The sequence below is a fragment of the Anomaloglossus baeobatrachus genome, chromosome 5, assembly GCF_048569485.1.
Source record: "Anomaloglossus baeobatrachus isolate aAnoBae1 chromosome 5, aAnoBae1.hap1, whole genome shotgun sequence".
Taxonomy (NCBI): domain Eukaryota; kingdom Metazoa; phylum Chordata; class Amphibia; order Anura; family Aromobatidae; genus Anomaloglossus; species Anomaloglossus baeobatrachus.
The window spans coordinates 320,879,956-320,898,974 of NC_134357.1; the positions used below are offsets into that span (position 1 = coordinate 320,879,956).

The window sequence follows — 19,019 nt, forward strand, 5'->3', positions numbered from 1 at the left end:
AAGTCACTGGATTTACCTGTAGTGTATATACTTATACTCTCTGCAGAGCTCCTGTGTATAACTGTAACTAAGTAGTAGTGACATTTATACACAGGTTGTAATATTAGTGTTATGACTGTGGATTTTTGATAAGTATCAGTATGGTGGTATCATTCAGTTTCTATATAGTGGTAATATGTGGTCTGGTCATGGTGTGGTGGTACTAATCCCTTGTATGTGGCATTATTTTTATACTGGTCTTGTAATTGTGGGTTTTGTTCAGTAAGTAACAGGATGATGGTTATACTTACATATAATGTGGTGATAACATATGATGATTTTGTGGTGGTATTAATCTGTTCTATATGGTTTATTATTGGTATTTTAGTTTTTGTATAATGGTGGTAATGCTTGTTATCTGGTAAATGTTTGACTGTACTATTTAGAAGCATTACACTGAAAATAATCTTATTGCAGTCTTTTATGTGAGATTTATATATTTTCACTCTATTCTTTTTTTTTCCAGGGGGAGGAGTGGAGCAAACACTGATGTCTTTGTAGGATTTAGAATACTACAGGGAGCCATGCATCTCATCAATATGCTGGTGGGGGAGAGCCATTTCAAACTTTTGACCCGGAACCCATAGGACTCTAGGTATCCCTCTGCAGTGTGAATGTGCTCTTACGCATTACACATATACCAACTTATGCTCCAGCACATTTCATTGGTTTCACTGCAGCGTTTAGTACTTTGTACAAAGAAGGGCGTGGCTGTCCTTTTCTGAGCTAGGCTTTTCGACTATATGGTTTCCCATGGACAGGTGGCTGAGTAATCGGGGCCCTGTCCTTCTCTGCCCTTTTTCACATTGATGTCAGCTGATACAATGTAAGGATTTAATATTAGAGACAGACTAGGGCCGTCCTTACTTTGATCAAAATATCATTATCTAAGTACCCTTTGTTATTTATATACACTATTACTGTTTACTTATTTACTTACTATGAGGAATATGCTCAATTTGTTTTGTTTTTTTGGGGTTTTTTTTGTTTTTTTTTTCCAGGGTTTTGGTTGTGAAATGGCCACAGTGTGAATGTGCTCTTTTGCATTGCCTGTATACCAACTTATTCTCTGGTTCATTTCTTTAGTTACCCCTCTGGTCTGACCTGTTAACAAGCCTTGCTACATAATAGATATTAGCCAAATCAGCATGTGAACACAGGTTTAATCTTTATATCACCCATTCAAGGTGGTGCTAAGTGTTACTAACTTTAGACCAGGCCTGCAGGACATGCGGCCCATAGGAGCCTGTGACATCAACTCAACACCATTTCTCCTATATTCAAATGTATTTGTGTCTGCCGAGACTGGGGCAGAGGAACGCAGAGCCCCATCCTTGACGTACAGCAGCGAAATGAGGTCAGCATGCTACTAAGCTCATCACACTGCTGCTGGTGCCCACCCACTGGGGACATGGTAGAGACTGGTAAGTGCTCTAGAAGGAGCTGAAGACAAAATGTGTTTCAGAATTGGTGTTAATTTCCAGGTGATATAATGGAGCAATGAGAAATATTATGAATATTATGGAGCTGTGGGGGACATTATGGAGTAATGTGGAATATTAAGGAGCTGTGGGAAATAGTATGGTGCTGTGAGTTACATTTTGGAGCAGTGGGGGATATTATCAAGCAGTAGATGATATTATAGAACAGTGGGAAACATTACACTGTGTGCAGAATTATTAGGCAAATGAGTATTTTGATCACATGATAATTTTTATACATCTTGTCTTACTCCAAGTTATATAGGCTTGAGAGCCAACTACCAATTAAGTTAATCAGGTGATGTGCATCTCTGTAATGAGGAGGGGTGTGGTGTAATGACATTAACACACTATATGGTGTGCTTAATTATTAGGCAACTTCCTTTCCTTTGGCAAAATGGGTCAGAAGAGAGATTTGACGGGCTCTGAAAAGTCCAAAATTGTGAGATGTCTTGCAGAGGGATGCAGCAGTCTTGAAATTGCCAAACATTTGAAGCGTGATCACCGAACAATCAAGTGTTTCATGGCAAATAGCCAACAGGGTCGCAAGAAGCGTGTTGGGCAAAAAAGGCGTATAATAACTGCCCATGCATTGAGGAAAATCAAGCGTGAAGCTGCCAAGATGCCATTTGACACCAGTTTGGCCATATTTCACAGCTGCAACGTTACTGGAGTATCAAAAAGCACAAGGTGTGCCATACTCAGGGACATGGCCAAGGTAAGGAAGGCTGAAAAACGACCAGCTTTGAAAAAGAAACATAAGATAAAACGTCAAGACTGGGCCCAGAAATATCTTAAAACTGATTTTTCAAAGGTTTTATGGACTGATGAAATGAAAGTGACTCTTGATGGGCCAGATGGATGGGCCAGAAGCTGGATCAGTAAAGGGCAGAGAGCTTCACTCCGACTCAGACGCCAGAAAGGTGGAGGTGGGGTACTGGTATGGGCTGGTATCATCAAAGATGAACTTGTGGGACCTTTTCGGGTTGAGGATGGAGTGAAGCTCAATTCCCAGACCTACTGCCAGTTTCTGGAAGACAACTTCTTCAAGCAGTGGTACAGGAAGAAGTCGGTATTGTTCAAGAAAAACATGATTTTCATGCAGGACATGTTCTATCACATGCATCCAACTACTCCACAGCGTGGCTGGCCACTAAGGGTCTAAAAGATGAAAAAATAATGACATGGCCCCCTTGTTCACCTGATCTGAACCCATAGAGAACCTGTGGTCCCTCATAAAATGTAAGATCTACAGGGAGGGAAAACAGTACACCTCTTGGAACAGTGTCTGTGAGGCTGTGGTGGCTGCTGCACGCAATGTTAATCGTAAACAGATCAAGCAACTGACAGACTCTATGGATGGTAGGCTGTTGAGTGTCATCATAAAGAAATGTGGCTATATTGGTCACTAATTTTTTGGGGTTTTATTTTTGCATGTCAGAAATGTTTATTTCTAAATTTTGTGCAGTTATATTGGTTTACCTGGTGAAAATAAACAAGTGAGATGGGAATATATTTGGTTTTATTAAGTTGCCTAAAAATTCTGCACAGTAATAGTTACCTGCACAAACAGATATCCTCCTAAGATAGCCAAATCTAAAAAAAAATCACTCCAACTTCCAAAAATATTAAGCTTTGATATTTTTTTGGGTTGATTGAGAACATAGTTGTTTATCAATAATAAAAAAAAATCCTCTAAAATACAACTTGCCTAATATATTTTGTGCGGGAAGCACAGTGAGGTGCAGCATGGGAGATATTTATGTACTGTCAGTAGTTGTGGCGCTATATTCATGAACTGACGGTGGTTCTGGAGCCGCATACATGTGCTGACAGTGGTTCTGTTCTTGTACACATGCAGAAATCCATGACGTGCTTCAAAGCTATGTTAATACTTAAAGTCCTTACATTTTGGAGATTTGAGATTTCGGAGGAGTTGGTGTGTTTCTGCTCCAAAAATTCAGTTAAAGTTAGCAAGTGCGCACATCGATTTTTTAATGGAGCAGACACTCTCCAGATGCTCCTCAAATACTCAAAACTTGCTATTGGTGATGTTTTAATGTACGGATGATGGTTCTGGGGATGTATTCATGTAAGTACCCCTTTAAAATTTTTGCAGCCCTTGCGATTGGTTCAATATGGTGATGTGGCCCTTGGACCAAAAAAATCCATTTTGTCTGCAAGCAGTGAACTATAGTGTTCTTCAATGGAATGTCTAATAGGCAGTCTGTAAAAAGTCCACCACTTTGTAACTTACAAAAACTTTCACGTGTGAGTGATACTAGCAGATCTTATTATAAACCTCACTTTTATAAGCTACTAGACGATGACTCATAGAAACTAATTCAAATGACCATTGAAAATTCAATGATCCATAGAAAATAAAAACAATTTATACTCACCTCCCGCACTTTTGCAGCAATGTTGGCGCTCATGTTCACAGTGGGTGATGTGATGTTACATTTTTCTGATGAAATACTAGAGATTGTAGCTGGTCAGCAGCTGCTGAGTGGCTGAATGGCTCGCATGACACATCAATGTCATGTCAGCCACCGTGAACAGCAGTGCCAGCGTCACAGGAACATGACTATGAGTAAGGCATGCCTATGATTAAGGACTTGTTCCGAAACGCATAAGGTGTGGCTAGTGTGGCCTAAAATAAAGGGACCCATATGTTTTTAATGGGTAGTTGTATGTGAATTTTGAATAAAAACACATTTTTAGGAAGAAAAGGTGCTGGATTTTCGATCGCTTTCTCCTCAAGTAAGTGGACGCCAGCCACTTCTGTGCACCGGTGGATCTGCAGAGTATATTGGTGAGCTACTCCCCTTTCCTTTTCTCATCGTCACAATGTTTTTTTATGGACACATTAGAAAACCATAATAAATCATTAAGATAAGTGATACATGTCCACAGCCCATAATTCTGAAATGAAGCTATTAGCTGCATTTACTCTGAGCTGTAAAATTATGATAATTACAGTCATAATAATCTATATAAATTTCTCTAGCTTCAAAAATCACAGACATGTAGAATTTTTTTACAGGCAGGGAAAAAGTGCCCTATTCGTATGGACAATGTAATATAACTAACAACTGGAGCTATGATCTGCCAGAAGAAAAAGTGTAATTAAAACAGCATTACAGGAAATGTATATGGTCAAGCGCCTATCAACAGTGTAAAAAAAACAAGAAAGTGATAAAATGGTCCTCATAGAGCCCTGATCTCAACATCATCGAGTCTGTCTTCGATTGCATGAAGAGACAGACTTGATTTGTACAAGCCTACATCCACAGAAGATCAGTGGTAAGTTTTCCAAGATGTTTGGTACAACCTCCTTGTGGAATTCCTTTAAAAACTGTGTGCCGAGAATAATTGATGCTGTTTTGAAGACAAAGCTCGGTCACACCAAATATTGATTTTATTTTGCTTTCTCTTTTTCTCATTCCCTTTGCAGTTTAATTGATAAATATAGATTATTAACACATCTGTTTATGAAAGAATTTTTCCTTTGCAGCATTTTTTTTCCACACCCACCTAAAACTTTTGCACAGTAATGTTTATACAGTATATATACTTCAACATGCCCTGTAAAAATGGCTAACACTGCCACTTTTACGAAAGTTTGATCGTAAAAATCACGGTGTAAAAAAAACAATCAAACACACAGTATTTATGATAGGAATTTGGGATTGCATTGCTGTTCAAGCTCCATTTTTTATATTGCCTTAGGGAAAATGCGACAGTGCTTAGTTTCCAAATACAGCAGTAAACTAAAGGAAATTGATATGCCTGACTTCAGTGATAAAGCAAGAGCATAGATTATGCACCTCATACGATATAGTTGACGGCCCTTGAATCCAGTACCAGAACTAGAAGGATATTGAACCATTATTTGTCCCTGATATAGGGTGATGGGTCATGGATCATGATGGAAAGCTCTTTGTAGCCATGCCTAGGGTTCCATCTTGGGTTCAGTGTGTACAAATCCATAATACAGCACCCACTATGGCCTCATGTTATAGCTTCTTGTGCTTCTAATTTTACTCATGCATAGGTTTTTTGCTCACACAATTATATGGGATAACTGGTCTGCTCCACTGCTCCATCACATGCTGAATCACCAAGGAATTCTCTTCCAGAGGTATTGATTTCATAAAGCAATGTAGTGTCTCCATTCAACCAGGGCCAGTTTTAGGGAAAGTGGGGCCATGGAGAGCAAGCAAAGTAGGACTTCCTGCTTGCCAGCCAATAGTAGACAGATTTCTATTGATTTTAGCCCCCTAAGGCTGTGTGTCCACGGTAGAATGTACCTGCGGACTTTTCTGCCTGAAAATCCGCGACTTTCGCGGCAAATCCGCACCCGCGGATTTGCCGCGGATTTACCGCGGATTTTGATGCGGATTTTTTTTTTTCCCCCATTCTATACCCAAATCCGCACCAAAATCCGCAACAAACAATTGACATGCTGCAGATTTTTCCGCATCAAAATCCGCGGCAAATCTGCAGCGGAAAAATCCGCAGCATGGACACAGCATTTCCAAAATGCCATTGAAATGGCTTGGAAGTGCCGCTGCTGCAGATTTTCGGCAAATCCGCGGTAAATCCGCGTCAAATCAGCGGCAAAATCCGCGGTAAATCCGCAGCGTGGGCACATAGCCTTAGAGCTTCTTTACAGCCATATCGTACTAAAAAAAATGCCAAACATGGCCCACATAATACTCCCAATATAGTACTCAAATAGAATGCAGTTTCCAAATAATAATGTTCCAAAATAATAATGGGTGGATTAAGTTTGTTCCTGAGGTTTCAGTTTTTAAGAGGCCTAGAAAATTATGGTAACGCCTAAATCCATTCCTGCATATGCCTGTATATAGAGTGCTAACAGACCCATGCATCAAGGAAAAGGGATTGGACCTATCATATGGAATCCATGGAAAAATCAATAACCATTACCGTAATTTCCTCAGCACTTTACAGACATAATCAACACTGTCCCCATTGGGGCTCACAATCTACATTCCCTATCAGTATGCTTTGGAGTGTGGGAGGAAATTAGAGAACATACAACCTCCTTGCAGATGTTGAACTTGGTGGCATTTGCAAAGCAACAGCGCTAACCACTGTGCCACCATGCTGGCCATTTATAAAAGCAGCATTCTTTGTAGTTAGTAAGGGCTTTTACCTATCAGATCAATTAGCATAACATAAGAAAGTCAAAATATTCTGAGAAGATCAAAGGCCGAGCGGTGAACTTTTAAACAAGATAAGTCAATGACAATAGAATGAAACAGCAAAGTCAGGGACTTGGTACAACCAAAAAAGTGCACCAGACATTGACTAAGATGTCAGATGACAAATGAGCCTGTCCCTGTGTACTTGTCCAAATGCAATAAGGAAGAAAATGACATTACATTTTATTGCAAAACCAATTTTCTGACTAGACGTACTGTATACACTGTGTGCAGAACTATTAGGCAAGTTGTATTTTAGAGGATTTTTATTATTATTGATCAACAACTATGTTCTCAATCAACCCAAAAGACTCATAAATATCAAAGCTTAACGTTTTTGGAAGTTGGAGTGGTGTTTTTTTAGATTTGGCTATCTTAGGAGGATATCTGTTTGTGCAGGTAACTATTACTGTGCAGTATTATTAGGCAACTTAATAAAAAACAAATATATTCCCATCTCACTTGTTTATTTTCACCAGGTAAACCAATATAACTGCACAAAATTTAGAAATAAACATTTCTGTCATGCAAAAACAAAACCCTCAAAAATAGTGCCCAATATAGCCACCTTTCTTTATTATTCTGTCAGTTTCTTGATCTGTTTACGATCAACATTGCATGCAGCAGCCACCACAGCCTCCCAGACACTCTTCTGAGAGGTGTACTGTTTTCCCTCCCTGTAGATCTTAAATTTTATGACGGACTACAGGTTTTTTATGGGGTTCAGATCAGGTGAACAAGGGGGCCATGTCATTTTTTCATCTTTTAGATCTTTACTGGCCAGACACGCTGTGGAGTAGTTGGAGGCATGTGATGGAGCATTGTCCTGCATGAAAATCATTTTTTTTCTTGAACGATACCGACTTCTTCCTGTACCATTGCTTGAAGAAGTTTTCTTCCAGAAACTTGCAGTAGGTCTGGGAGTTGAGCTTCAGTCCATCCTCAACCCGAAAAGGTCCCACAAGCTCATCTTTGATGATACCAGCCCATACCAGTACCCCACCTCCACCTTGCTGGCATCTGAGTCTGAGTGTAGTTCTCTGTCCTTTACTGATTCAGCCTCTGGACCATCCATCTTGCCCATCAAGAGTCACTCTCATTTCATCAGTCCATAAAACCTTTGAAAAATCAGTCTTAAGATATTTCTTGGCCCAGTCTTGACGTTTTATCTTATGTTTCTTGTTCAAAGGTGGTCGTTTTTCAGCCTTCCTTACCATGGCCATGTCCCTGAGTATGGCACACCTTGTGCTTTTTGATACTCCAGTAACGTTGCAGCTCTGAAATATGGCCAAACTGGTGGCAAATGGCATCTTGGCAGCTTCACGCTTGATTTTCCTCAATTCATGGGAAGTTATTTTGTACCTTTTTTGCCCAACATGCTTCTTGCGATCCTGTTGGCTATTTGCCATGAAACGCTTGATTGTTCGGTGATCACGCTTCAAAAGTTTGGCATTTTCAAGACTGCTGCATCCCTCTGCAAGACATCTCACAATTTTGGACTTTTCAGAGCCCATCAAATCTCTCTTTTGACCTATTTTGCCAAAGTTAAGGAAGTTGCCTAATAATTAAGCACACCTTATATAGGGTGTTGATGTCATTACACCACACCCCTCCTCATTACAGAGATGCACATCACCTGATTTACTTAATTGGTAGTTGGCTCTCAAGCCTATACAGCTTGGAGTAGGACAACATGTATAAAAAGTATCATGTGGTCAAAATACTCATTAGCCTAATATTTCTGCACACAGTGTATTGATCCAAAAAGTTTGGTATCCATTTTACCATTATACTGATATCATGCTCCATAGTCTATCACCATATCATCTTCTATATTTAAATGTATCTCTTTTCTCCATGGTTGTACTAAGATTATTATTGATAAACAGACCTTTATCATTTGTTACAGATATGTACCCATCAGCTTATCATATATGCAGTAATGTCTGCTTAGATATATAAACGATGATGTATTAGTATGTTATTCCTTATTTATTACTTACTACAGTTTTTTTATTGACATCCAATAATATATGGTTAATATACAGAGAGCAATCATTTCTATATGATATTGTACTGTAAATGATAAGAATATCTAGAGTCACCTTGAAGTTCCATCACCATATAAAAGTATAAGGCTGTAAATGAGATTGATTTATTAATAGTATAGAGACGGTTATTCTTTATAAAATAGGCTTCAACTGCTGCAGAATTTCGTTTAAAATACATAATGGGAGCTTAATTTCTAATTACCATCATTTTTTTTAAAGTTGAGGTCTGGCTATTCCAGTACACTATGTCCCATACATTAACCTCTGGCTGTAGTACCAAAGGACCATCCGTACTATGAGTCAGATGTATCTTGAAAGATTCCTGTGGAAGGCTCCTGTAAAATTTGATGATAGTTGGTGAAGCGCTAATCAAAATGCATAAAAAGGCAAAAATTATATTAAAGTGATATAAAGTCTATGCTCACCTCCCATGCCAGGGCTCACATAGTGTTGTGACATCATGCGAGCCCCGCTTCCAATCAGCGTTGACTTCTGTCTCCCTGCCTTCAAACCAAACGAGTTAATCAACAGGAAGTGAGTGCAGCGGCTGCGCTCACTTCCTGTTGATTGCTTGTTTGGTCCGAAGGCAGGGAGAAGGAAGCTGGTTGGATGCAGGGCTCGGGTGACGTCACAACAATGAGTGAGCACCGGCACCGCAAGCCTGGACATTGCTGAAAGGGCGCCATTACGGGAGGTGAGTGTAGGCTTTATTATTTTAATTATTTTAATTTACCTGAGGGAAAATTGCACAATAAGAAGGGTCTGTCCTAGTAGTGGACAACTTAAATCATGTCTCATTCCTCTCAGCTAAAGTTATGAGATGGCTTTTCTAACTCACTCTTTTCAAGATCTAAAAAAGAGAAGATTCCATTCATGACCAAGAGCAATCAGATGAACTTATCTTCATATAGCCCAAGTCATATCTGAACCCTCCTGAGGCCTCTTTCACACGTACGTGCATCCGGTACGTGTTTGGCAGTTTTCTCACGTACTGGATACACGTGCACACGTGGACCTATGTATTCCTAATGTTTTGGACACACGTATTTTTGAACGGAACGTGTGTCCGTTCCGTACTTACGTGTGTCCGTGTGTTTCTCATGCCAACATGTCAGTTTTTCTCCGGCATCACAGGTGTCACACGGAGTGCAAACGTGTCACACATAACACACACGAACCACACGGATGTGTTCCATGTGACACGCACCGGGGAAAAGACATATGTCTGCGAGAAAAAAACCAAATCATTACTCACCTTGTCCTGCCCTGCAGTCTCTGCCGCTGCTGTCACTTGCTGCCGACCGCCGCTCATTATGCTCATTTAATATTCACTTCACTGCGGCTGGAAGCAGCAGCAGCGGGGAGTCAGCAGGATCGGAGACCGAAGATCAGCACCACGGACACCGTAGCCAGGGACAGGTGAGCAGAAAGTTCCCGTTCTCCATGTGTTATCATAGATAGCACACGGAGAACACACGTAGGCCATGCACACAGCACACCGAAGGCAATACGCACCTTTGAAACGTCCATGAAAAACGTGCGTGTTTTTCAGGGACGTATGAAAGAGGCTTTAGACACAGAGCAGCCAAAATCAGAAGGCAATACTAGAAAGGGAAAGTAAAGAGTTGTTCTCCTTTTTTAATCCTATTTAGTTAAACCTGTGACGAGATCAAAAGTGTTCAGTTTTTGCTCTTATTTTACGACTCCTAAGTATGCCATTGTTTTTCTTCATTAAATCCACCATACAGTTCCAGAGCTATGGACCTTTTTATTTGATGTAAAATTTTCTGGTATTTACAACGGGGTGTTGCTCACAGAATTCTCTGGGGGCTTGTCTTTTGGCTGATCTGCATTATTAAGCTGTGAGTAACACCCTTTGGGTAAAGACCATAAAAAGTACCCCCAAATAAAAAGTCCCATACAGTATTTCTGGTAGCACATGGAAGATTACAATAAAAAAAATCCCGGAATACTCAGAGGAGGAGCGAGAGTACAATAAAAGCAAAAACAGTCCACTTTGTTCCTGATGACAGGCACTGTAAAAACCCATCCTTATCAGAACTAATTTTAAGGAAAACTCATTATGTGAAATGTCTTTAACTAGAACTCCATTATTAACATCACCCTATAGGTTTTTCTTCACTGTTATCTCCATGCCATTACTTGCTATCGACCTTCTTCAGCTCTCGTCACCGTCAACTATCATAACCCAGATAAAGAATGAGCAGTAATGCTCTACAATCAGTAGCAGCACACTAAAATAAAAAGCTTGATGTTCATTGAAATAAACTCGATAGTGAATCTTTTTTAACATCTGCACTAAATTGTGATTGATCTGCAGAAAATATCTTACAACCTGGAAATATGTTTCATTAATAATTAATTTGTCTATTCCCTACAGAAAGCTCTTGTCCAGCTGAAATTCTCAACATTATATTCCATAGTTCAGTGGCAAAGGAATATAAATTATATATAATTACAAGTCTACTGATTGGGTTTAACCACATCAACCACTGTCATGATTTATTATTTGTATTGGTACAATAAAAAGACAATACTATGAAAATATACTGTATTGTAAAATTAGTACAATTCATCTCAAGTGATTTTAGCTGGGGCCATAGCATAGTAGTGATGCCTGGTCTCACCAGTACTGTAGTGCTAAGATATTTGTAACAATGAATATGGCAATATAGACATGTATTAGTGCTATGAAAAACATGTAAAAATTGAGATACCTCACACACAAAATTGCCCAGATGTTATGTGAGCCCAACAGTCAGTGGCAAGGAGACCTCTTTTTGTTGGGTCCCTATCAAACTAATGCCTCTCTTTGGGTTAAAAAACCTCCAATTTATGGGTGGACAGGAACCTTCAAATGGAGAATTAAAATAGTCTAACGCTGAAGAGCAGGAGTGCTCAATCAGAAGGCATGACCCTTTAATCTAAGAAAAAGAAAGAAAAAGACTGATGGAACATCCTACCTTTCCAATGTGCACAGGTACAAACTGAACATGAAACATAGTAACAAAAGAGAGGCATTAGTTTGATAGGTTGCACTTAGGTGGCACGGTGGCTCAGTGGTTAGCACTGCAGTCTTGCAGCGCTGGGCTCCTGGGTTCGAGTCCTACTAAAGACAACATCTGCAAGTAGTTTGTATGTTCTCCCCAAGGGAATTTAGATTGTGAGCCCAATGCGGACAGTGTTCCTGATGTATGTAAAGTGGAATATGTTCGCACTAGATAAAGATTTATTTTTTTATTTTTATTTAGGGACTCAACAAAAAGAGGTGGCCTTGCCGTTGGCTGTTGGGCTCACATAAAACTAGCCATTTTTGTGTGCTAAGTATCTCAATTTCTACATGTTTTTCATAACAGTAATGCAGGGGTGGGGAACCTCAGGCCCACAGGCCGCATACAGCATTATACTGCATATGACATTTTATGCGGCCCCTGGCCACATCCTGGGCAACGCAATGAATCGGGCGGCAGCTGCGGTCTTGTCAGCTGCAGGCCCTTTAAATCACTGTGTGGCACATACCATTAGTTTATCAGCACGCTGGCCTGGCCTCCGCCAATGTACTGAGAACGTACTTTGTGGGCGGGATAAGCATGAGATGCTCTGTACTCCCATCCCCCATAAAAAGAGTAGCAGCAGGTTTACCAGCTTACCTGCTGTACATGCCTTCCACTGCAGTGTGAGTCCTGCCTCTTGGTGCAGTGGGACTTCTACCTCATGGTGCAGTGGGACTTCTGCCTCATGGTGCAGTGTGACTTCTTTCTCGCAGTGCAGTGTGACTTCTGTCTCGAAGTGCAGTGTGACTTCTGCCTCACGGTGCAGTGTGACTTCTGCCTCGCGGGGCAGTGTGACTTCTGCCTCGCGGGGCAGTGTGCCCCCAACTTAGTGCTGTGTGCCATCTTCCAGTGCTGTGTGCCACCCCCCTAGTGTTGTCTGCCACCCCCCAGTGCTGTCCATGTCCCCTTGGTGATGTCTGTGCTCCTTCAATAGTCCATGTTCCCCAGTCCTGATCGTGCCCCTCTAGTGCTGTTTGTGCCACTGCCAGTGCTGTCCGTGCCCCCTTGGTGATGTCCATGTCCCCCAGTTCTGTCCGTGCCATCACCAGTGCTGTTTGTGCCACCACCAGTGTTGTTTACCCCCCTGTGTTGTCCGTGATTGCTTGGTGATGTCTATGCTCCCTCAGTTCTGTCCATGTCTCCCAGTCCTGTTTGTGCCACTGCCAGTGCTGTTCATGCCACTGCCAGTGTTGTCCACCCCCCTGTGCTGTCTGTGCCTCCTTGGTGATGTCTGTGCTACCTCAGTTCTGTCCTTGTCCCCCAGTCCTATTCATGCTCCTCTAGTGCTATTCGTGCCACTGCCAGTGTTGTCTGTGCCTGGCAGTACTGTCTGTGTCTCCTCAGTGATGTCTGTGCCCCAGCCCTTCCTGTGATTTATATGCCCCAGCCCCTCCTTTGCTGTATATATGTCCCCAGCTCGTCCGGTGCTGTATATATGCCCCCACCTCCTCCTGTGCTGTATATATGTCCCCAGCTCTTCCTGTGATGTATATATGTCCCCAGCTCCTCCTGTGATGTATATATGCCCCCACCATCTCCTGTGATGTATATATGGCCCCACCATCTCCTGTGATGTATATATGCCCCCAGCATCTCCTGTAATTTATGCGCCCCAGTGTCTCCTGTGATGTGTATGCTCCAGCATCTCCAGTAAGGTCTATGCCCCCAGCCTCTCCAGTGATGTCTATGTTGCAAGTCCCTCCTGTGATGTATATATGCCCCCAGCCGCTCCTGTGATGTAGTTACCTCCAGCGTCTCCTATGTGATGTATTTGATTTACCAATCTGTTGACTGCGCTCCAGACCGAGACAAACCTAGAAAAGCAGTTGTGAGAAGCAACATGATCAATATCGCTGAACATCACCACCACAACACAGAGAAGCAGCTCCAGCCACCACAGTAGGGGTGAGTTTATTAGGGCAGCACGGTGGCTCAGTGGTTAGCACTGCAGCCTTGCAGCGCTGGTGTCCTGGGTTCAAATCCCCCAAGGACAACATCATCTGCTAGGAGTTTGTATGTTCTCCCTGTGCTTGCATGGGTTTCCTCCAGGTACTCCGGTTTCCTCCCACACGCCAAAGACATACAGATAGGGACTCTAGATTGTGAGCCCCAATGAGAACAGTGTTGCAAATGTATGTAAAGTACTGTGGAATTAATAGCGCTATATAAATGAATAAATATTATTAATTGTTTGACAAAATATATTAGGGTAATTTTCAACCTGATAATTTTTGCGGCCCCCGAAGGTTGGTAGAAAAGTCCAAATGGCCCCTGACAGAAAAAAGGTTCCCCACCCCTGCAGTAATGCATCTCTATATTCCCATATTCATTGTTCTACATATCTTAGCACTGCAGTGTGCAACTGTCTCCTTTTGGTCTCACCAGTAGTCAAAGTGTTTGGCCAATCTTAAAATATTGCTTAATTGATCTTTCATTTGTAACCAGAGCTCAATATAACATTGAGATAAATAGAAGTAGATTAAATTATGTTGCTAAATCAGAAAAAAAGTCTATACAGCAACAGGAGGGTCTGGCAACATGTATGTTCAGCATATGGTCACTCCTTTGAAAACTGTGTTCCCAGCTGAGCCTTATCTACCACTGGGGTGCACATCACAGCTAGAAAAGCAATAGATTAGTAGATCAGCATGGCTGTAAATTTCACATAAAGAGCGGTGTAGTATATACTCTATGCTATACCATACGATGTACTTCAACTTACAAAAACGTAGGAAGGAATGCAAGTTAAACCAAAGGGAGCAATCTGCTTGGGTTGAATTTTTTGCCTCATTGTATATTATAGAGTTGTAAATTGAAATATTCTCCAGTCATGAAATTTGATTTACGCTCTCAATCCACATTTCCGTTTGAACACCATTTTTAGAGTCGAATTAGCATTTGAAGCTTCTGGGCACTAATGCAAAATGTTGAGCAGGACCATGTGGCAAGTGTCATCTACAGGTGTGGCACGGTGGCATTTGCGTTGCCTATATCTACCCCCCACTTGGAGCCAAATGAGAAGAAAAACAAAGCCACATTTCCTAATTTGTGCCCATAAAAAGTGCAGCTAACTATTTAGCTGGACCATCCAAGTTTTTTTGAACCTTTTACATGGATCAATGGAAATTGTGTAGGGACAGTGTCGGTCCCCATACAGTTTGCATGTTGTCGTCAGTACATTCTCTGCATACACAGAGATGTACTGCCAACAACAATTATTTTCAAGCTGCATAAAAGCTGTAATCAGCCAATGAAGCAGCATTTTACTTTTTTATCTGCTGTCATGTTTACATGGGTCAATGATTGGGAACGAGTGTTCTCACGAATGCTCGTTCGGGTGATTATTGGACCATGAAATAAGAACCTTTACCTGAGTGTTTAAATGTGTGATAAGGTTAATTATTAAAGGGGCAAGGTATAGTGAGGCCGTACAAAGCATAACTAAGGCATGATTCGGGAGTCGCTAGAGTGCTTCAGTATAAGTCTAAATTTCGTTTTTGCATTGGAATGGGTAATGGTTGTATGAGATTAGAAAAACAGCTTAATTTTACTTCAAAAGAGGGATTTGTCCCTATAAATCCACCTTGTGTTACACTTAAGCTGGTGTCACACATAACGACGACGACAACGACGTCGCTGCTACGTCACCATTTTCTGTGACGTTGCAGCGACGTCCCGTCGCTGTCGCTGTGTGTGACATCCAGCAACGACCTGGCCCCTGCTGTGAGGTCGCCGGTCGTTGCTGAATGTCCAGCTTCATTTTTTGGTCGTCACTCTCCCGCTGTGACACACACATCGCTGTGTGTGACAGCGAGAGAGCGACGAAATGAAGCGATCAGGAGCCGGCACTGGCAGCTGCGGTAAGCTGTAACCAGCGTAAACATCGGGTAACCAAGGGAAGACCTTTCCCTGGTTACCCGATGTTTACGCTGGTTACCAGCCTCCGCTCTTGCTGCCAGTGCCGGCTCCTGCACTGTGACATGTGGCTGCAGTACGCATCGGGTAATTAACCCGATGTATACTGTAGCAAGGAGAGCAAGGAGCCAGCACTAAGCAGTGCGCGCGGCTCCCTGCTCTCTGCACTGTGACATGTAGCTGCAGCACACATCGGGTTAATTAACCCGATGTGTGCTGCAGGAGAGCAAGGAGCCAGCGCTAAGCGCGGCTCCCTGCTCTCTGAACTGTGACATGTAGCTGCAGCACACATCGGGTTAATTAACCCGATGTGTGCTGCAGGAGAGCAAGGAGCCAGCGCTAAGCGCGGCTCCCTGCTCTCTGAACTGTGACATGTAGCTGCAGCACACATCGGGTTAATTAACCCGATGTGTGCTGCAGGAGAGCAAGGAGCCAGCGCTAAGCGCGGCTCCCTGCTCTCTGAACATGTAGCACAGCGACCTTATGATCGCTGCTTCTGCTGTGTTTGACAGCTAAGCAGCGATCATAACAGCGACTTACAAGGTCGCTGTTACGTCACCGAAAATGGTGACGTAACAGCGACGTCGTTGTCGCTGTCGTTTAGTGTGACACCAGCTTAGAGATGCCAGAAAGACATATTAGAGCGTTGATTCACTTCACCCTTTTTCAAAATTGACCTTGGCTTCAACAAAAGTGAGAAAAAATAGAGTTTATTATGCCCCATCTGCATAGATAAAATAATTACCTCTTGTTCTACGCTAATACACATCAATAATGGGACGTAGCAGGGTGCCCTCTATCCCTGCTGCTTATTATCCTTCCTGTGAGGACCTGCTGATAGCGATTAGAAACAACATGAACATCACAGGTTACAAGGTGAGTGACAGAGAATATATATAAGGCTCTGTACCTCTTAATATATCTATCAAGTCTCCACAGAACCTCCCATCCACAGTGGAACAGTTAACCCCTTTTTGACATATAATGTATATATATGTCCCTGCCTTTGATGTGGGCTCGCATCTTTTCACGCACATGATGGCTGATTCAGCTGCCATGTGCCTCTAATAGCAATGGGTGGATCGCAGATGTGCCTGCAGATCTTAACCAGGCAAATCTCCCTGTCAATCTCTGACAGCGGCATTTAAAACAAATCGGCAGTGAGCGCCTCATTCCCCGCCCCCATCGGCGCTCCTCGCAATGACATCACGAGGGCGCTGATGGGGGCGGGGAATGAGGCGCTCACTGCCGATTTGTTTTAAATGCCGCTGTCAGAGATTGACAGAGAGATTTGAAAGAAAGTGAGGGATATGTGGCACTCCACTAATGATAGGATGCCCAAGTAGGATTCCACTCTAATTATAACTAAGCAAGAACTTTGCACTTCAAAAGGTTTTGAGAAAAATAGTAAGTTTGCAATCTGTATTTTATAGTCAACATTTCAGCCAATCAGGCCTTCATCAGAACTGAAAGGAAAACAATTAAACCGGCAATAAGTTCAGACAATCCACAGGTCGGTTTATGCAACAAAAATTGGTACTAAGGCCCGTTTCACACGTCAGTGAAAAACAGTGACGTTTTTCACTGGCGTGTAAAACACTCACATGTCCCTGCGTGTGCCGTGATTCACGGCACACGTGGATTGTCTAAGTGCAATCCGGGCTCCGTTCTCCGGGGCCCGTGATTGCACTTAGAAAACAACTCGCCTGCTCCCGCTGTCCATGGTGCTGATCGCTCCCGCGGTGCAGCATCCGGCCGGCGGTGACCCCCGCAGCAGCTGCTTCCGGGTCGGCTGTGTCGGTCATAATGAATATGCACGACAATAATGAGCCGGCTCAGAAGCAGCAAGCTGTACGGGCTGCAGAGAGCGTCGCTGGACGCCGGGTGAGTAAAAATGATTTTTATTTTAAAAGTACGTTTTTTTCTGGCACGTGTTTCACGGACCACACCACTGCGTGGTCCGTGGAACATCAGTGATGCCAGAAAAAAATGGACATGTCTCCGTGCGGCAATCACGCACACGCAGGTACGCCGCACGGAGACACGTGCAGTGAAAAATCACTGACGTGTGAGCAGACCCATTCATTATAATGGGTCTGCGTATGTCTGATTCTGGTACGTTTTAAAAAAAGCACAAACGTACCAGAATCACTGACGTGTGAAAGGGGCCTAATACTGTAAAATAAGGAAAGAAAAAATAAGATATTCAATGATCACTATTCCATCTAAATATCATAAGAGGGATGTTGATGGATACCTGCACATACAGTGTTTAGAAGACAGTCAACTATATGGCTTATATCAAATCTGATAGCCACAATAATATATAACAGTACATTGGAAGGAGCATGAGTCATTTTAGAAACAAGCATATACATGTTTTATATGAAATTATATCATTATAAATATGCATATAAGTTTGTAAAATACATATACCGTACTTGTAGTATAGTAATTCATAACTAGTAATGCAGCTAGACAATATCAATAGATACCAAAGATACATATATCTGTATGGACCTTGTGAAGAGTCTTGCCATTTATAGACTCGATTTGCTTTATAATCCTCAGCATCATACAGAAACTTAGAACACTTCTGTTTCGGATTCCTGATGATGAGCTGAGAGTTTGGTTTGCATCTGGTTTTTAGTGACTAGAAATCTTTGGTGATCAAAATATTATAGAGTTTTCTGAGCTGGAATAAGTTGTCTTCCAGCTTTTCTCATTTTCTTTAAAGATGGTTAGTCATAGGGTTTCTCTACCAGCAACCATCTTTAAAGAAAATTAACAATTTTGTCAGAGATTTTAACAAATGTTCTTTTGAGTTAATGACTCCCACTCTAGAACACCTCCAGAAATCCATTTCTACAGTTCAAGAAAAGATATCATGTATAGAATGCCAACTTTCTACTACTTTGATAACCAAAGATTTCCTTCCAGTCACTCAAGATTCAAACCAGCCTCTCAACTCAACATCAGGAATCCAAAAAAAAAGCATTCTAAGTTTCTACGTGACTTTGAAGATTCTAAAGCAAATGGAGTCTATAAATCGCAAGACTCCTTCACAAGATATATAGAGATACCAATGAGCATCTTCAGATATGACTTATTCCACCTCAGAAAAGAACGTCAAGCTCAACAGCAAAGGATTCTTTTTTTAGGCAACAGACGAAGAAGATACCAAAGAAGAAGATGCAACGAGGGAAACAATGTTTCAGGACTACC

At 41.9% G+C, this 19,019-nt stretch overlaps 1 protein-coding gene across 2 annotated transcripts in view; it reads right to left on the reverse strand.

The window, feature by feature from the left end:
- The window catches only part of SLC12A5 (solute carrier family 12 member 5), a 123,864-nt gene that overhangs the window by 86,482 nt on the left and 18,363 nt on the right, over nt 1–19,019 (reverse strand). The window lies entirely within an intron of this gene.